This window comes from Oreochromis niloticus, linkage group LG7 (assembly GCF_001858045.2).
Source record: "Oreochromis niloticus isolate F11D_XX linkage group LG7, O_niloticus_UMD_NMBU, whole genome shotgun sequence".
NCBI classification, from domain to species: Eukaryota; Metazoa; Chordata; class Actinopteri; order Cichliformes; family Cichlidae; genus Oreochromis; species Oreochromis niloticus.
Genome location: NC_031972.2, coordinates 22608794 through 22626266, shown reverse-complemented (window position 1 = coordinate 22626266; position 17473 = coordinate 22608794). Strand labels below are relative to the sequence as shown.

At 37.9% G+C, this 17473-nt stretch overlaps 1 protein-coding gene across 2 annotated transcripts in view; it reads left to right on the top strand.

The window, feature by feature from the left end:
• Positions 1 to 17473, top strand: part of prlhr2b (prolactin releasing hormone receptor 2b) — a 29878-nt gene that overhangs the window by 6045 nt on the left and 6360 nt on the right. Inside the window, exons 1-3 of one of the 2 annotated variants that reach the window (XM_025909417.1) lie at positions 4337 to 4355; positions 4446 to 4511; positions 14498 to 14595. The gene's annotated coding sequence lies outside the window, so the exon portion shown is untranslated. Of the gene's footprint in view, positions 1 to 4336; positions 4356 to 4445; positions 4512 to 14497; positions 14596 to 17473 lie in introns of those variants that run through there. The other variant, XM_025909418.1, reaches the window with a different exon arrangement.

The following is a 17473-nucleotide window of genomic DNA, read 5'->3' as shown; positions in this document are numbered from 1 at the left end:
TTGCGCCTTGTTGCCCACAAATTGCAGGCCAGTACAGGGTACTTACAGTGTAATTGTTACATTGTTTTGAGGGTCTTGCATGTGACTCTATAATATGGCTCGCATTTCAGAAAACCTGACCTGTTGCCTGCAAAATGCACATAAGTACAGGATACTTGCGTCTTATTTGCGGGTTGTGTTATAAACTGTTACCAAACAAAATATAATAAATGACTTTATATTAGCATTAAATACTTTGTTATACTAACGTAATTTGCGTGGGTTGGATTAACTCAATTAAATTAAGTTGATTTGTTATTAAATAATTAAGTTGGTCCAACTCAAATAGATGAAGCTGAAATAACAGAACTGCCTAAAGCTAAAATAAAGCAATTTAATAATATGGAAATCCTTTCCATGATTTTTTGTTGCCTTTGAAATAGCCAAACAAAAATGTACTGACCCTCACCAAGTGCTTACAGCATCATTGTTGTACAAAGATAAAACACAAGTGACTGCAGAAACTCTTGTCTCACATCAGCCACTGGTCACTAATGGGCTGCAGAGTGTAGTGAGGGTCAAACACCTGAGCCGCCTAATGGTGGGTGTATACAACAGAGAGAGCGTTGCTAATATATTTTTCAAATATATAATCTATTTTTGTTTAACTTTCAATTTGGCTTAATTTCCCAAAGGCCACATTAACCACCTTCTTTTGTTTCTAAGCAAAACAAGCTGTGACATTTTGACAAACGTGGACAATCAGTGATACACCGTCATGTTGTTGTATTTCAAAATTGGCAGGGCAAAATTATGCAGGAAATATGTTATATGTTGCTTGGTGCTGATGTGCAGCTGCATTTTTTTTTTTTACAAGATTTTCACACATAGCCACCTGCTGGGACAAAGAAATGACACTAAATACCTCTTTCCAGCAGGGTGCCAGTGCAAAGCCAGTTCTGTGTTTCTGTTTGAGCACCAGCCCAGAGATCAGTGGATCTGAGAACTACTTATTATTATGTATAGTGTTACCAGCAGAAGCTGGGGTCAGAAAAAAGGTAGACAAAGTCTGTGCTGCATCTGTGCAATTCTTGCGGTAACTATTGTTGTTAGTGGGTCCATCTTTGTGCCCAGCAATTATGTTGTGCTATGCCACTGCGAGCTTGTTGGCACCGGAACCAATCTTTTTTTTCTTCATTTTTTCTCTTTTTTTTTTGTGTAAATGTGTGGAACCAGTTTTAGATTGGGCATTGACACTGTGTCAGTGGAAAAGAGGTGTATGAGAGCAGCGAAGGTGGACAAAAACAGCATGTCAGTGGAAAAGCATAACAAAAAAACTGAAAGATTTCAACCTGTGAGGAAATGCTCCATAGGTTCACCATCCTGAGTACTCAAGTGATGCAGTATTTAAGCATAAAAATGAATTTTTTTGACTTTCAAATTTAAGGTTCACAGCTGAAATCTGAAGCTATTTGTTTAGGAAATTTCTTATTATTAATAAAGCTAAACAGATATTCATCCCTCATTTTAGCTTTACTTCGAAGGGACGCCTTAATTACCTTTAAAGAAATACAAATTTAAATATTCTCAGTGACATGAAAGCTGAGCTAATGGGCCCATTAATGAATTTCACCGAAATTCATTAATGGGTGATACTGACTCACTCACTCTATTTTTGTTTAATGAATTTCACCGAAATTCATTAAACAAAAATAGAGGGTATTATGTGATCTGAAATTTGCTTCATAACCATGATCATTATTCATTGCTTTCCTGCTCAGTATTGATCCATTACTTCATTCTCATCTAGTGGGATTAAAGTAATTTATTACCAGTCCTCAGTGTATAATCCTGAGCATATATACTTAGTCTGACCAACTTTGTGCTCTTTTACTTTGGAAATTTTCTTTGGGGTTCAGCTTGACTAATCACCAAGGCCTTTGTTGAAACATTTGCTTGCTTCATGAGGGGAAAACACATTACGCAAATGTGTTTGCATACACAAACATGTTGTGTAAATTAAAGTAAATGCCGGAGGAGCAGGCGAGGTGCAAATGCCTGCGGCGGCTCATAATTTAGCTCCTAATTTACACAAGCAAACAAACAAAATGCTCATCGTGTTCAATCGCTGACAGATTAGGAAGAAATTTGCATAACACAAATCAGTGACAGGAAGTGGCAGGCAGGTGGTGTGGGTGGTGGAGGTTCTCTGTGCAAAGAAAACTGAGATGACACATGGGATTTTAAAACAGATACTGACTCACTCACTGTTCAATCGCTGTTCAAACTGTCTTGTTGAAAGTTTTCTTTGAAGTTTTCTCTCTTTCTATGTAAATGAGTTCATGTCTGTGGATCAAATCTGATCCTCATTTGCAAAATAATGGACATTTCACATCATCTTCAGCCTGATTATCGATACTGAGTGCATAAAAAATGCAAATTGCTAAAAATATTTCTATTCACATTTACTTCTTATAAGTCAGATGATAATTTAGTGCACAGTCACTTTCTAGGTGGTCCATTTTGAAGGCTGTGAGTGCAGTAGATGGGCAGTGCAGAAAATCTTAATTAATTAAGGTCATTTCCTTCAGGGAATAAAAAGAAAACTGATGTACAGCTGCTCTCGGGACTGACTGAGGAGGACCACCCAAGTTCTGATAATACACACAGACACACACACACACACACACACACACAGTCACACAAACATTAATATGGACTAAATTCTGGCAAAGTCACAGGGGAAGACTTAAGCTGTTGTTGTGGTTGAATGCATTTTAACCAAATGTGTTATTTGCACATAGCTGCAAGTGCAATGAACTGGAATTCAACAAATATTAGCTTTTTCCAGACAACCAGGATATGAAAGAGATTTGTTCAAAATCCCACAAATCCACACAGATCTTTTTAAAGACTGCGCCAAATCTTAGGCACATGAAAGCCATCATATGGATTTACATACAGACTACATACTAATCTATAGTCTGCACACACCTGTACATTCATTCAAAATGTATGGGAAGAACGTTGTGTCAGTGCAAAACACAATTTCTCACCACGTTCTTTTGTCCTATGGAGATTTTTGTGTTTTGTTGTTTGTTGTTTGTACTGAAAGCCTCAGATACCGGTCACAATGATCTGTCTGTGTTATCCAGAAAATCAAACGCACAGACAGCCAAGTAGCTACAATTTTCTCCTCATTTTTCTCATAATCCTTGGATTGTAGACGTGTGCTGTATAAAACTCCTTTTAAAAAAACTCTATGTGCGTTCCCTGTTGATTAAATAGTAAATAAATAAAGATAAAGATAAAAGATTCACCCTGCTTGTTAAAAAAAATTCCCAGGGTATTATTTGGATTGGCGTCTTGGATTTCTGCTTTGATTTCATTATTATTCCAGTCATGTTACGCTTCAGTTCTTTGGTTCAGTTCTCATTCATATTTTGATTTACTTGCCACTGTAGTGATAGTTTTATTTTTTTGTGATTTTGAGTCTTTGTTCTTGTGAAATTGATGTCTGGTTTCTATTCATTTTGTTATTCTAGCCTCGTTGGAACCTCGCTGTCTGCGCTCTTAATATCTCGTTCATGTACTCGTGCCCTCTGTGCTTCACTGTCAATTATCTTTTGTTTGTTTACTGATGACTAATGACCCACACCCTTTTTCGCACCTTGGCTCATGTAAGGCACATGATCAATAGTGGGTCAACGACCCTCTTAACTCCCACTTGGGCTTAAATACACCCGACTCTCCACCATTCGGTCTTAGAACTGAAGAAGCTTCTCAGATGAGAGGTGAAACATCCTCAAGAAACTTAAAGAAGTCCAGTCATCTAGTTTCTTTCCAAGCTCCTTAGATTACCACGACCTGGATGATTGAGAACCTACACAGACATAGTCCTGCTCTGCTTTGTTGTGTATGTCATATCCTTTGGTTCTGCACTCTCTGTCGTGCTGCTTATGGTCTTGGTCTTAAATTGGATTTCTGGCTCATGGGATTGGTTTTGCACTGCAATAGACTGGTGACCTGTCCATAATGTAACCCTCCTTTCATCCTATGACAGTGGGGATAGGCTTGAACTCTAAATTGGATCTATTTTGTATCAAGCAATAATCTGATATTTGTACAACTTAATTCGCTACATGCTAACATTCTGACTAAATGTGAAGGTCTCTCACATTCAGCATTTTTGATTTATGGCCCAAACTGTCTTAAAAATGTATCTCTACATCCACAATACAAACAGTGGCTGTTTTACCAATCATACAACACTAATCCTTCATTAGGAGTATGCTCCTCCATGGTCTTTTTTTTTTTTCCCTTTTCCACCACATCTCAAAGGTGCAAGGTTGGATTGACATCTGGTGACAGTGAAGGTACAGTGAAATCATGTTCAAGAAACCAGACTGAGATGATCTGAGTTTTGTGACAAGGTGTTAAAGTCCTTTTTTTTAATGGAATATTAGGAAGGGATTGCTAACTGCGGGGGACACAAAGGGGACCCAGGAGAGCTGCGAGGGACACTGAGGAAGGTATTGATTAATTAGGAAACAATGATTAATTCAGGTGTGTATTCAGTTAATCCCCTAAAAGTATCTTGCTCAGTTCCCTGTTGTACGTTGATATTTTCTCTCTTTTCTGACCGTTCCCTGTAAACCTTAGAGAGGGTTTTTCATGAAAATCCCAGTACAGCAATCCATCTGACAAAAACAATTTAAATCACCTTTCCCATTCTGATGCTCAGTTTGAACTTTAGCAGGTGGTCTTGATGATGTCTACATGCCTAAATGCACTGAGCTGCTGAAATGTGATTGGATGACTAGATATTTGCATAAATAGCAATTTCAACACGTGTACTTAATAACCAACTGGCTATTTATCTGCTGCATATTTGGACACAAAATCTTTAATATGAGCCTTTTTAATCAGAAGGAGGAACATTTGTTGGGATTTTTTTAATGAGTGCTAAAAATCATCGCCAAAAGACATTTTTTTTTCATTATAGCATAATTAAAAGCTTTAAATTAGCTTCTTTCAATGTTATAAATCTGTGTTCACTTTAATTTTCATTAACTTTGTGTTTCCATGTCTATCCAGAATTCAAAATGCTTTAATGTTGCCTAATTGCAAATACTGCGCTAACAATGAGAACAATAGTGTTCAAATCTGATCCTGGAAGGAACTAAAATATCATCAGTACAGCACCCATGTCTCTGCAGAGACCAGCTGAAACTTAGAACGGCTTGTGGTCCTTTACTGGACAATTTAAAGCACCGATTAATGTTTTACTCTGCATCATTATTTATTATACAAGTCTTAGAACTGCAGCCATAAGTAGGTTTTGCATCATTAGCCTCCCTAAAAAGAGTGTTTTGATAGTAAGTAAGGAAGTTGTATAATAATTATTATCTTTACATGTTTTGCTCAGTATGAGACTTTCTGGCATAAATTGGGTTGAAAACCGGATGTTTATTAGGCATTTCAATCACATTTATTATACTTGCTAATTAGTTGAACACATCTATTGTGGGAGGCACAATACCTAAATCATACAGGACTGTATGGTATTTTACAGTCCTATTAATCAGTATGTTCATAAAAAGTAATGGTTTCAGAGAAAATTCAAAGATAAAACCTTAATGCTGCCTATTTTGAAAGGGCAGAGAAAAGACTGAAGTACTGTGACAGTTTAAGGGTCCATACAAAAAGCTTTCCATGCCACAGATGGTAAAAAATGAATATAATTTAGATATAGTCTACATAAATGAAGCAGCAACAGCTATGGTAAGCAGTGGCATCAACCCCTGGCGGTGGCAAACAGCTACATTAGGTTGTGGCGTCACCCCAAAACAGCAGCACTCGCCTCTGTAACGCTCTGGCTTCTAGAGGGAGCCAGTGGTGCTGCAGCTAGCTGCTGCTGCTGTGATTTAAGCCCCTGCTATGATTATTCTACATCCACCAGCTGTCATTTATCTGTCATTTGGTGATGGGCAAGAAATGGCTTTTTAACCCCCCCCCTCTCCTTTTAAACCTCAAACAGCTGCCTCCTATTGCCAAAAAAGGCATAAGGTTGACGAGAGGGATGAAAAATCACTTTGAGCGAACCCTTTCTCATCCAAGCATGCGCTCCATTGTCAGAGTGAAATTATTGATCATCGTTGCTTTAAGTCACCAGCTGAAGCTGAACTACCCTGAAGAGATCATTATGGTTATTTTGTCGAAGCTATGAGAGCTCCTTCAAGAGCCACAGATCCCGGGTAGTACGTGCATATTTTAAAAAGTGCATTGCCCCTTTAACATTGAGCAGATTCCATGGAAGGCAAAGAAAAAAAAATTGTGGGGATAAGAATCCTTTAAATAAAAAAATAAACCTCTCATTTAATATTTTCTTCTTTACTACACCGTTATTCTTCCACATGTCCCTCACAAACTGTGCGGTTTGTTTCCATCAGGGTGTGATGCAGCATTTGAAGTGAGTTTTATCCTGATGGAGTGAGCACACAGTCTGTGGATCTTATGAGTCGGATAAAGGTGTTTTGAGACCCCATCAAAGCTCCCTCAGTTTAAAAACTGTCGAAAAGCTTGGTCCCTGCTTGGCTTAAATGCTCTCTATAGAGTCTGTAATAGTTAATTATTTGGCTGCTATCGCTTCAGGCTGTGGTTGTAGAAACTACCAGAGTGACCACAAAATCCAGAGTAGCTCAACTCTGTTGCTATAGGGAGTTTTTGTCAGTAGGGACATCGCCTCCATATTACAACAGAGAACATAACAAGTCACAAGTGCTGTGATACCTCACCTTCTTTAAGATCAATGCTGATGACCTCAGCAATCACATGAGTCACTTCACATCAGAGCCGGTGTGAGCTGGGTGTCAGCAAAGCTCTTAGTTTTCCTCCTGTGAGTTTCACACTTGTTCTCAATTCTTCTGAAGTACATATTTCCCCTTGTACTTATATTTTAAATTCCTTTTAAATGTTTCTATAGGTCTCTTTTTCTCATTTTGCAGTCACATGTTGTAGGGAGATACTTTAGAAAATATATAGATTACGACTCTTTAAGGGTTTTTTCTTTTTCCTTTGTATAAAAGAAACAAATACACATTTTAAATGTCTCTAAATAAACCTCATCACACATGGAGGTATGTTCAAAATTCAACAATCTGGAAACTCATCAGCCACTCTATTAGGGACACTTTAGTACTGGGTTTGACACCCCCCCCCCCCCCCCCCCCCCAGTCCTTCTGTATATTTCTTCCTGTTAAAATGGAGGGAACGCGAACCTGTCTGGCACCAGCACCATTCAGTCACTTAAACTGTTTTTCCTTCCTCATTCTGATGCTCAGTTTGAACTTCATCAGGTAGTTTTGACAATGTCTACGTTGGCAGACAGCCACTGTCGGTGGCGCCATGACCACACTGTAAAAACTGTGATTTGGGTTAATTAGTATCTAACAGGAAAGTAATAGTAACTATTACTCAGTAAAAACATGTATGTGTTGTTTTAATTAAATCTAAGCAAAATTAAACATTTTTGAGATGTTCAGTTATTTAAATTTACACAATTTTGTTTGGGGTAAATTAAGCAATAGTTTGTTGAGCAGATTTAACAAAAATGTATGAGTACCATGAAAAATTAAGAAATCTAATAGATTTAACTAATGAAAGCATTTTCATTTCAATCATTCTACACTTCCGCCCGTAGTCAGTTGTGCCATGTGCAGGACACACACGCTTCAGCAGTGGATGATCTCCATTTTGTCTGAGGTAAGATTATCTTAATTTGTACGAATATACAACCCGTTCTCACTCCCAAAGCGTAACATTTTACGCTAGGTGACAAATCGTCAACATATTACGTTTTCGGGCACCCAACGCGTTCCTACGTGACAACATCGGAAAACTGCGGACACATGAGAACCGTTTGGACTCAATCTACACATCTTCGCTTTTCCCCTTCAAATCGCTTGGGAAAACACTATTTCACCTCATTAAAGTGCTGGTTAAGGTTAGGAATAAGGTTATGGTTAGGTTTAGGGATAAGGTTAGGGTTTAGGGCTGCAACACAGGGCTGGAACCCGCCGCGTACCATAACAACGTGGAAGGTCACCACTTGCGTTCCTCAGGAACGCCGCGGGACGTGGACTGTTAGCATAAGGTCACTTTCCAAGCCTTCGCGGCTGTGTTACTTCAGAGCTTTGACTAACCACATTTTACTATATTAAAAAAATATATCAATGATATATTTCGATGGGCTGTAACCTCCCTCATTTACTTTTAAAATTTTATGAAAACGTTTTGCACTCAGTGCTGAGTGATGTACTTAAAATCATTTGTGCGGGATTTTGTCAGTCACAGGTTTTTGAAGCTTTTGTCTCCATGCAGTGTTTTTCAGTTGTGGTAATTAAGCTACAGCGGCTCAGTCCAGCAACATAACTGGTTTTCATTTTCATGATGTCAGAGCCCTGTGACTTTAGTGCAGGCACAGCTCACATAGAGGGATGATGCGAGTTTCCAGTTAAACTTGGTCGATGTATCAGTAAAACCCATGCTCAGTCACGATGTTTATGTTTCTGTTGAACAATCTTCAAGACAAAGGTACATTCAGGAAATAATATAGTAATACGTGTTTAATCTGACATAAGTCTTTCATAATTTCTATGTTTAACACCCAATGGTGTTTGGATATGGAGATGACATTGTGTAGATTAAAAGGACGTCTTTTCAAATATGGGAAGATATATACAGTATATAAATATATAAATAGTGTTATTTCATGTCATGATCTGTCACCAAATCGGTACAGAAAATAGGGTCTATTCCCTTTTTAATCTAATAAAGAGTTTCATTGTTTTATATGTGAACCTCACCTTTAAAAATTTAAGTATTAATTCAAATTTGTCTTTACCAATTTGTGTGTGTAAAATTTTTACTTCGGAGAGTGCGATTGTTATTAATGTTGTGTTCTTTTCAGTTGTTGGAAGATCCCTCAACTTAAATTCAGCTGATCATTATGTAGACTATGCATAGGTTGTGATGGATGATTGTATTAAATTAAACTAGTAGTTTTGAAAGCAGCAGAAAATGACCAAGTTGACCCTACTTAATCTAAGTTAATTCTGCCCATTTACATTTTATTCTAGGTTGAACGAGATAGAGCTCCATGTAATCACTGATGACCATATTCGAGAAGTTGGTTCTTCCATCAGGGATCCCACCAACAGTAGAGGAGCTGTGCAAAGTGTTGTGTAGGATACCTTTGGGATTTCAAACGACTTCAGTCTTCAGTATTTTAAACCACAATTTCAGGACTACTTCACTATTCGCAGAAGTGACCAGGATCAGCTAAAGTTGTGCATCACTCTGGTCATCCTGCCAGTTTTCGGCAGCCCCTCTGATCAACTGTCAACTGACTATCACTCATCATCCAATCCAGTTGTATCCAGTGCAGACTCTGCTGCAACCACATCTTCTCAGGACAAAATTATTCTCAAAAGGCAGAAGTTCACAGAACGTTGTGAGCCCTGGCCGAAGCTGTTCCCCATTCCACAGTCTTCATATGAACCCGAAATGTAACTGGAAAAAGCCACTGAGGAGTATAAAAAGAATGGAAATCTTCTGCCCACCTCCAAAGTGAAGACTGACATTCTCGAGAAGTTGGCTGAAACTGTATTTTCAATTATGACCTATTCTTCCTATTATTTTGGGGAGAGCACTAGTGAAGAATTTCAGTGCATACAATCTAAATCAATCAGAAAAATGTTATATTATACATTTTGTATACGTTTTATATTCCACAATAAAAGTTTGAATGTTCTCTTTGTGAAATTGATTCATTTTACTCAGAAAAGAAGTTAAATTAATTTGATTTTCTCTTACTATTCAGTCATTATTTATAAAGATTAATTGGAAAATTATTGAATCCAATTTGAGTTTTAATTAAAAACACAAAGTTTTCATTTCTTTGTAATGGATATTTTAGTCAGTTTTTACTAAACCTTTGCCAGATTGTTAGTAAATTCAAAGTAATTTTTCTCGGAGATTCATTTCAAATTAATATATTTTTTGTTACAATTAGGCAATTTTAACCTTCAATTTGAGATTTTGTCCCTAAATCCAACACATATTTACAAGTGAATGTTATTAATATCTATTTTTGTTTTTTGTTGAAATTTAATTAACATTTTATATAAATTTTACATAAATTGCTTGAAATTAAAATCTACTTAAGTAAATTAAGTGTCACTTTGTTGCCATAGGTTTTTTAAGTAACCTCTAGTCACAGTTTTTACAGTGCAGGTTGTTATGGCAGTGGCTGAGAGTCTAGACTTATCTATTAATAGCAGCAAACGGCATCATGATTCAAAGAAGACAACATCAACTGTCAAAGCCTCACAGAAACCAACAAACAAATACAGGCCATTTCACACAGCCTTGGACTGGCAGATGGAAGCATATCTTGAAAAGCAGTTCCCAGAGCTCACTGTTAAAACTTCAGTCAGACCATACTTGATAATTACCTGTGAGTTTCCAGGAACTCACGGTGCTCTGGAAAGAGCATTTTGAACAAGAACTTGAGAAGAAAACGCATAAGGTACCAAGACCTGGTGGAAAGGTGTAGGAACAGGGGCAGGAGGACTTTCTGTGAGCCAAGAGAAGGAGGATGCAGAAGCTTTGCAGGATACTCATTTTACAAAGTTGAACATTACAGGAGCTGCAGGAGGGCCATTCAATCTTTGATTGACGCTGCAAGGAAAGCTGATCCATGGGCTGCTGGTGGGACACAACTTTCTTACATTTAAGCAATAAAACTTGCAGCTAAAACCTAAGTTAACATTAACAACAAGCAAGCAATGCAAATTTATTAATGTTTATAATTTCTTAATAAACCTGTAACAACTAATTTTGGCCACGTAGGTGTAGGATTACAAACTGTAACCTCATTATAGTCACTTGAGGTTAAAATAAATACATTGGCATTGTTTTTTCCTTTTTGTGTTTGTGGCTGCAAAACAAATCTAAAATGTGTGAACACTCTAATTCCTGAGAGGAAATGTCTTGCCCCTTAGGTGCTTTATGTTCTGTGTGTTTAGAATAGCAGAGGCTGTAAATGATGCACTGTATCGCTGGTGGGAGACCGTTACAGTAAAGTTGTGGGCCAGACATCTGAACAAAGAGCTGAATTGTGTTCAAAAGCTCGATACAGCAGGGAGCAGCAGACTCAGATAATGATGGTCTGTAGGTTTGTCACTGACAACACTGAGTGGGTCTCTTGCTATATAAAAATATCGATCATAGCTGCTTTAATAAAATTTGGATTCAGCTCTGCAGCTGTTTCCAAGAAAGTAAGGGCTAAAATGCTCCATTGGAGCGTTTTTCAAATGAAGAACTAAAAAGGTAATCATGTGGTTGGACCGACTCCAGCAAAAGAGACTTTTCAAAACTCAGAAACCCAAAACGTGCAACTTTTAAAGGCGTATCAGTGATAAATCCAATACTCTGATGAAGCCTTAATTAACTGCTGCTTATGTATCAGCCATAACAGTGTTTGAACAAAGTTCCTGTGGAAACATCTGTCAGCAGACTTGAACTCAAATTTAATGAGCTGCACATTCGATTAGTTGCACTCTCTAAACATGTCATTTCCTTCCGGCTAAAGGGACAAGAGCTCTTCTACCAAGTTAAGTTCAAGACAATTACATGAAAACACTAAAGGTCACACAATTAACGTTAATCTGTTTTGTAAAAGCACTCTGAGAGATATTTTGAGCATTTTAAAAAAATATTTTAATATTATTTATAATAAAGGAGCCTTGTGGACGGACCTGACACCAGATGGTTCATCGATTTGCACAGGATTCATTTGCATCATCATCACAGCAACACATTTTTGCATCATTAAATGGGCACTTTCATAAAAAAAAAAATGCTTCTGCTTTTGAAGATTACACATGATTTGCATATGTTATGAACTTTGCAGCCACAGGCCCGCCCTTTCCTTTTAATCCTTACACCACCAGGTAAAAAATATCACTTCCTACAGCGCTAGACCGCTAAATCTGCAAAAATGACATGACAGGATAGACTTCTAGCATCTGGGGATCAAACTAATTCAGTTTCTTTTTGTTTTTCTGTCTATGCCAGTAAAAAAAATGGCAGTAATGTCATTATTATGAGTATGTGCAGTGTGATATACAGTTTATGTATTTATTTTCAGTTGTTTTGGTTTTTTTAATGAGAAATGGCACAAGTGATATTTTGTATTTCTATAGTGACACTGTGTCTTGCTAGCCTTGTTTATGTCTTTTACAAAGATTCATGTTTTTCATATGTGGCTTTCTCTGAAATTTGGGGAAAATTTCTGCCTCATACACACAGTCACAAAACTGAAATGACAGCCTTGTTTTCCTCTAAAAAGTCAAAAACCATTTATAGCAGAGAAATTGCTGAGGCATAACTGCTGCCGGATTTACATCATTCAGTCTCATTGAAAAGGTCAGTTTGTTATTTTTTATTATTTTTAGTTAAAGAAATTGTATATAGCTTACCTCTGCCATTTGCAACCACAGCACACTCAAATGTGAATCACAGTGCACTTTAAAAACCTTTTATCTGGGCAGGCTCTGGGAGCTGTGTTCTGTAAGCAAGCACTTGTACAGGCTTTAGCGGAACAATGCTCTAAATGGAAACATTTGAAAAACAGTTTTTCTTTAAAAACAGGAAGCTTTGTTGACCATCTCATTGTTTGCAATGACAGCTTGAGTTGGGAGCAAAAAGCGTATCTTAAAATGTATCTGAAAATGGGCAGCAGGTTTGACATCAAAGCAGATTCCGTCATGATGAATCTCTTAGTGAGAGAAGTGCAGTTAATTCAGCTGCTTTCCTTTTTGGCTGGCATCTGCGTCCACTCATTTTCAGTGGATCCATTCATTACATCTGAGCAATCCACAGTTTTTCTTTTGGCTATATTAATGTAGTGTATGGGATTCCTTAGTGGGTGTGCTAGTGGGAGGTGCTTGGGCAACAAGCGACCATGCATCAGGTGTAACAGTCACTTTTTGTGTTGGCAAGGCAAAGACTCAACACGGCCCTCCAAGATTGATGTGCAGTAAATGTGAGCTGCTATAGCTGATTAGCTTGGTGTTTCCCTAAGAAAGACTCATTTTAAAGGTGTTCCAAAACATGTAGGTGCCTGGACTATGCGGACTTGTCATTGTTATCCAGTTGTGTTTTAATTATCCTGTAATTTTAATACATAGATTGTTTTATGTCTTTTGGCATTGAAAGATACAGTGCTGGTGATTTTAACACAGTCTTCTTCAGTGTGCACACTTGGGGCGGTGTAGTTTAAGTTTGCGTCTGTGGTGTGATCGCTTAGTTAGCGTGAGCGGTAAATTAAATTGCGCCCCACACTGTGCTGCAGCCTCTGGCTGTCCTCGCTTTTCCTAACTTGACCTTTAGCGGGTCCATTGGGTATGTTTGGTTTTTTATTAACACATTTGCATTTCCAGCCATCCGCCCATCTATTTCCTTCTGCTTATTCAATTCAGGGCAGCAGTTGGACGGGATCCTCTCTCAGCTGTCACAGGGCAAGGAGGGGGGCGGGGGATTTACTCCCTGGACAGGCTGCCAGTCTATTGCAGTGCTAACCATTCACACTCGCATTCACAGCCAGTTTAGAATCATCAGTTAACCCACATGCATGTCTTTGATAGGATGCAACCACACACACACACTCAAAGAACATGTAAACTCCACACAGAAAGCCCATAGCCAGCTTTTGGATTTGAATCCCAGACCTTCTTGCCAAGAGGTAATGGTAGTAGCCACTATTAACCATCTGCATTTTTACATATATATAATTATAATATATCTATAATTATAACAAAACTGCAACAGCACTTGTGCAGTGTTTTCTTAATTTCAGTACAGTGGTAACCCTTCTCGTGAACCACATTAATATGAGTGTAAGTCACGATCTTCATTCCTCTATTTCACCCTTAACATTTCATGGTTATTAATAACTCATTTTTAACATGAGGTACTTCAGATACTGCTGACATGCAGACCTGCATCTGTAGCAACCAACATGTGTGGCTGTTCTCTTACATGGGCTTTTGTAGGCCCCCTTTCCAGCAGGATTGGAAGGAATCCAATCTTCAGCTTCCATTTTTCTGATCTTTTTGACAATAACAGCACTTCGATGGTGTGTTAAGTCAGAAGGTTACTGGCAATGCAACCGTGTAAACAAACAGTTCAGCAAGCAATTAATTAAACTACTGTCAGAGCGAGTCCTGCACATGCCTGTGAACACAGCTCTAATTATCTTAACTGTCACCATTCCCAGATCTCTCAGTCAGACCGCTAACTAACGTGTTGAAGATCAAACGTCTTTGGCAAGTCCAACCTAGACTTTATTCTTTTTGGAACTAAACTATCTTATTGGCATGTCTCTCACCCACTCTCTCTCCCTCTCTCTCTCCCGCGCTCTCTCTTCCTGTCTTTATAAAACTGCATTCAGCCCGAGCTCACTCACTGTGGAGAGGCACACAAGGAAGGTCTGCTCTTCACACTCCTCACACACTTAACTCGTCGTTGCACCGAGAAACAGCAGCACAGGTAGGTTATCGGCTGATTGTTTCTTTAAGGAATTTTCATGTTATTGTATTCTTTTTAATTTTATTTTATTTCAGCTGCACCTTAAGCAGTAACATTTTTCTTTTTCCAAGTGCATAAAAATATCTAATTAGAACAGAAACGAGCAGAGTGTTTCCTGTTTTTCAAGCTCTTCCAGTCACATGTAACACAAGCCTCACAGGTAGGGGCTTATGTTAGGTAATTTCAGAATGTTATATATATTTGGCAACTACACGCTTTAATGCATATAAAGGTATAAATTGGTGTGAGCTAATAGCGTTGTATGCCAGACCTCTTTGGCTTCTTGGCATTTTGATCCAATAAAATCAGAATTCTAACATAAAATCAGATTGCAAATAACTGCTGGCATTGACATGTGAAGCTTTCTATTGTTGGAGGGTGAGTGTGTAAACACAAAGGAACCAAAAAGACATGCATATGTCACCTAATGCTAAATAAAAGTGTTTTGGAACAGTTAATTGTTCTTGATATGAAATATTTATTAGTGTGTCAAGAGGAAAAGTTTAGATTTGTAATATTGCAAATATCTGAATGAGAAGAAATTTGCATTTTTTTAAAAATAAATAACAAAATACTAGTAAATAAGAAGTGCTGGAAGGGTGTACAAACCTGTATCTGGGACGGACATATGAGAAAGATGAGGCTGCTGGAGAGCTGGCAGGTTTATCTGAAATCTTACACAATGAAAAACATCAGCATAGCAACAGGACACAAGGTGGTGGTCACCCTGCATTAGCGAAGACTGTCATAGGCAGAAATTCTGCAGCAGGCAGATGTTTCTAGATATCCGGGCTCTTCTGCAGATGTACAACATAATGAGCTTTGGACAGGAAACAAAAATAGTTAGCAGAGGACACTGAGTCCAACAGATGAAAGAGCCATAAAGCCTTACTTTGAGAAGTATTTGGAAGAACTCCAGCAGCAGCATCAGCTGAGATTCACCAAAAACCAGTGAAACCCTGATACCCCTATATACAGTACAATACACAGAATTCTGTCATAAGTGATCTTTCTGAAAGATGAGAGTTTATTTGCCCGGCCTGTAAAGAAAGCCAAGCTCATCACCTGAGTTAAGGGCAGATAAGGAACCCTGCAGCAGGTTCTGGGTTCCTACAAAGCTCTGATGTAAAAAAAACAAACAAATCAATGCATTAATATTGGGTTAGATATAGAGACAATAACATTAAACCTTCATCCACATAAGAGCTGTGAAAAGTTCTCTAAAATGCTTGTATCAACCTTAGGTGATAATAGCATATTAATTTGTTGTTGTTCTTTTTTTTTTTCCACTTATACAACGTTTATTGATAGCACTTTATATTTTGTCACTTTGGAGCTCTTTTGGTGCACAAGACTCCATCATTTTTTCTCCTCATTCACATTCAGGTTACTATGTCATTTGGTTTGAGCCTCATTTGTGTGGAAAGCAATTTGGGGGAGCAAAGTACTTTTTATTTGTGCAGATCTGATCTTTTTAACCACATTTAAAGCACCAGGGTCAGTCTTTTAGACCTGTCAACATCCATTTGGCAAATCGGAACTGAAAGAAAATACACTCTACAAGTGTGAAAAAGCCCTGTCATACATACAAATTATGGAGTGCATAATTTGTTTGTTGCCGAAATCTGTGTAAGAGGTTCAAAGGAGAGACTTGTATTCAATTGTACCTGAAATGAACAAAATCCTGAACAAGCACCAGTAAACTATGGAGGAAATCTGATCATTTTTTCCAGTTTTTTCATTTTTTCACACTCTTGGTGAACATTAGGATTAGCTGTCAGAATCAGTCCTTTGCATCAATGGGAGAATTAATATGAATGAAAAAAAAGGCCTTGACAAAGTACAGTTGAGTCCTTAGTTATTCTGTGTACTGCTACACTAAAGAGCAGTATATGTGTCAAATGTAAAAAGAACAGAATGAGTACAGAAAGTCACAGTCTGTGCTGCAGCTGCAAATGATGTAATCTGGTGAGGTGAAAAGGACAGAAAGATTTTCATGAAATTATGCGCAAAAACAAAACAACCACAATAATAAACCTCATCGATTCTGACTGAGCCCTTTTTAGACTTCATTTCAAAACACCACTGCTTTGAAGAGAGGCTCCTGTTTCATCATCTATTTGCAAATTACTACATTTAGATAATTACACGACATATTGCATCAGCAAGCTGGCTTCAAAATAAGGCTGTGAAGTTATTTTGCACAGGAGATTTATTATTTAGAAATTCAGAAATTTCCGTCCGGGTGCTCCATATAATGGCATCCCATTGCAATTTTGAGGAGGTTACCAGCCTTGTAAACTCAACAACGATGCCTGCAAGAGCTAGTTTGATAGATAAATTAGTGTACATTTGTTTTCCTTCGTTTCTTTTTCATTCCATCTGGTGGCGTTCCAGTTGTCACCTTCAAGGACAGGTTTAACATCGATGATGATAAATCAGTGAGTTTTGGCTCGCTGATTTAAAACAGTTTTTTACTAATTAAATATCTGTAGTTCTTTTAAGTCTTCCACAAGTCTTCGAACCACAGAGCCCAGAGTTGTTCGGTCCCACCTTGCAGTTGTGAAGCTGTTCCTGGTTCCACTTTTCAGGCACACAAAAACAAGGAAGTGGTTAATTTAAGTTTACGCTTAAATGTTTCCTCCCATTAATTAATTAACTCGCAATTCCTTCTCTGCTAGGTGGCATGTGACAATAACCAGAAAGGGAAGCAACATTTTAATCAATTAATATAATGCATAAAAATGAAGCATCTTAGTCGTGTTGAATTATTCAGTCGATACAGAAAAGTGCTATAAGCAGTAAGCTTAATAATCACAGTTACGAGATGCAGTATGTG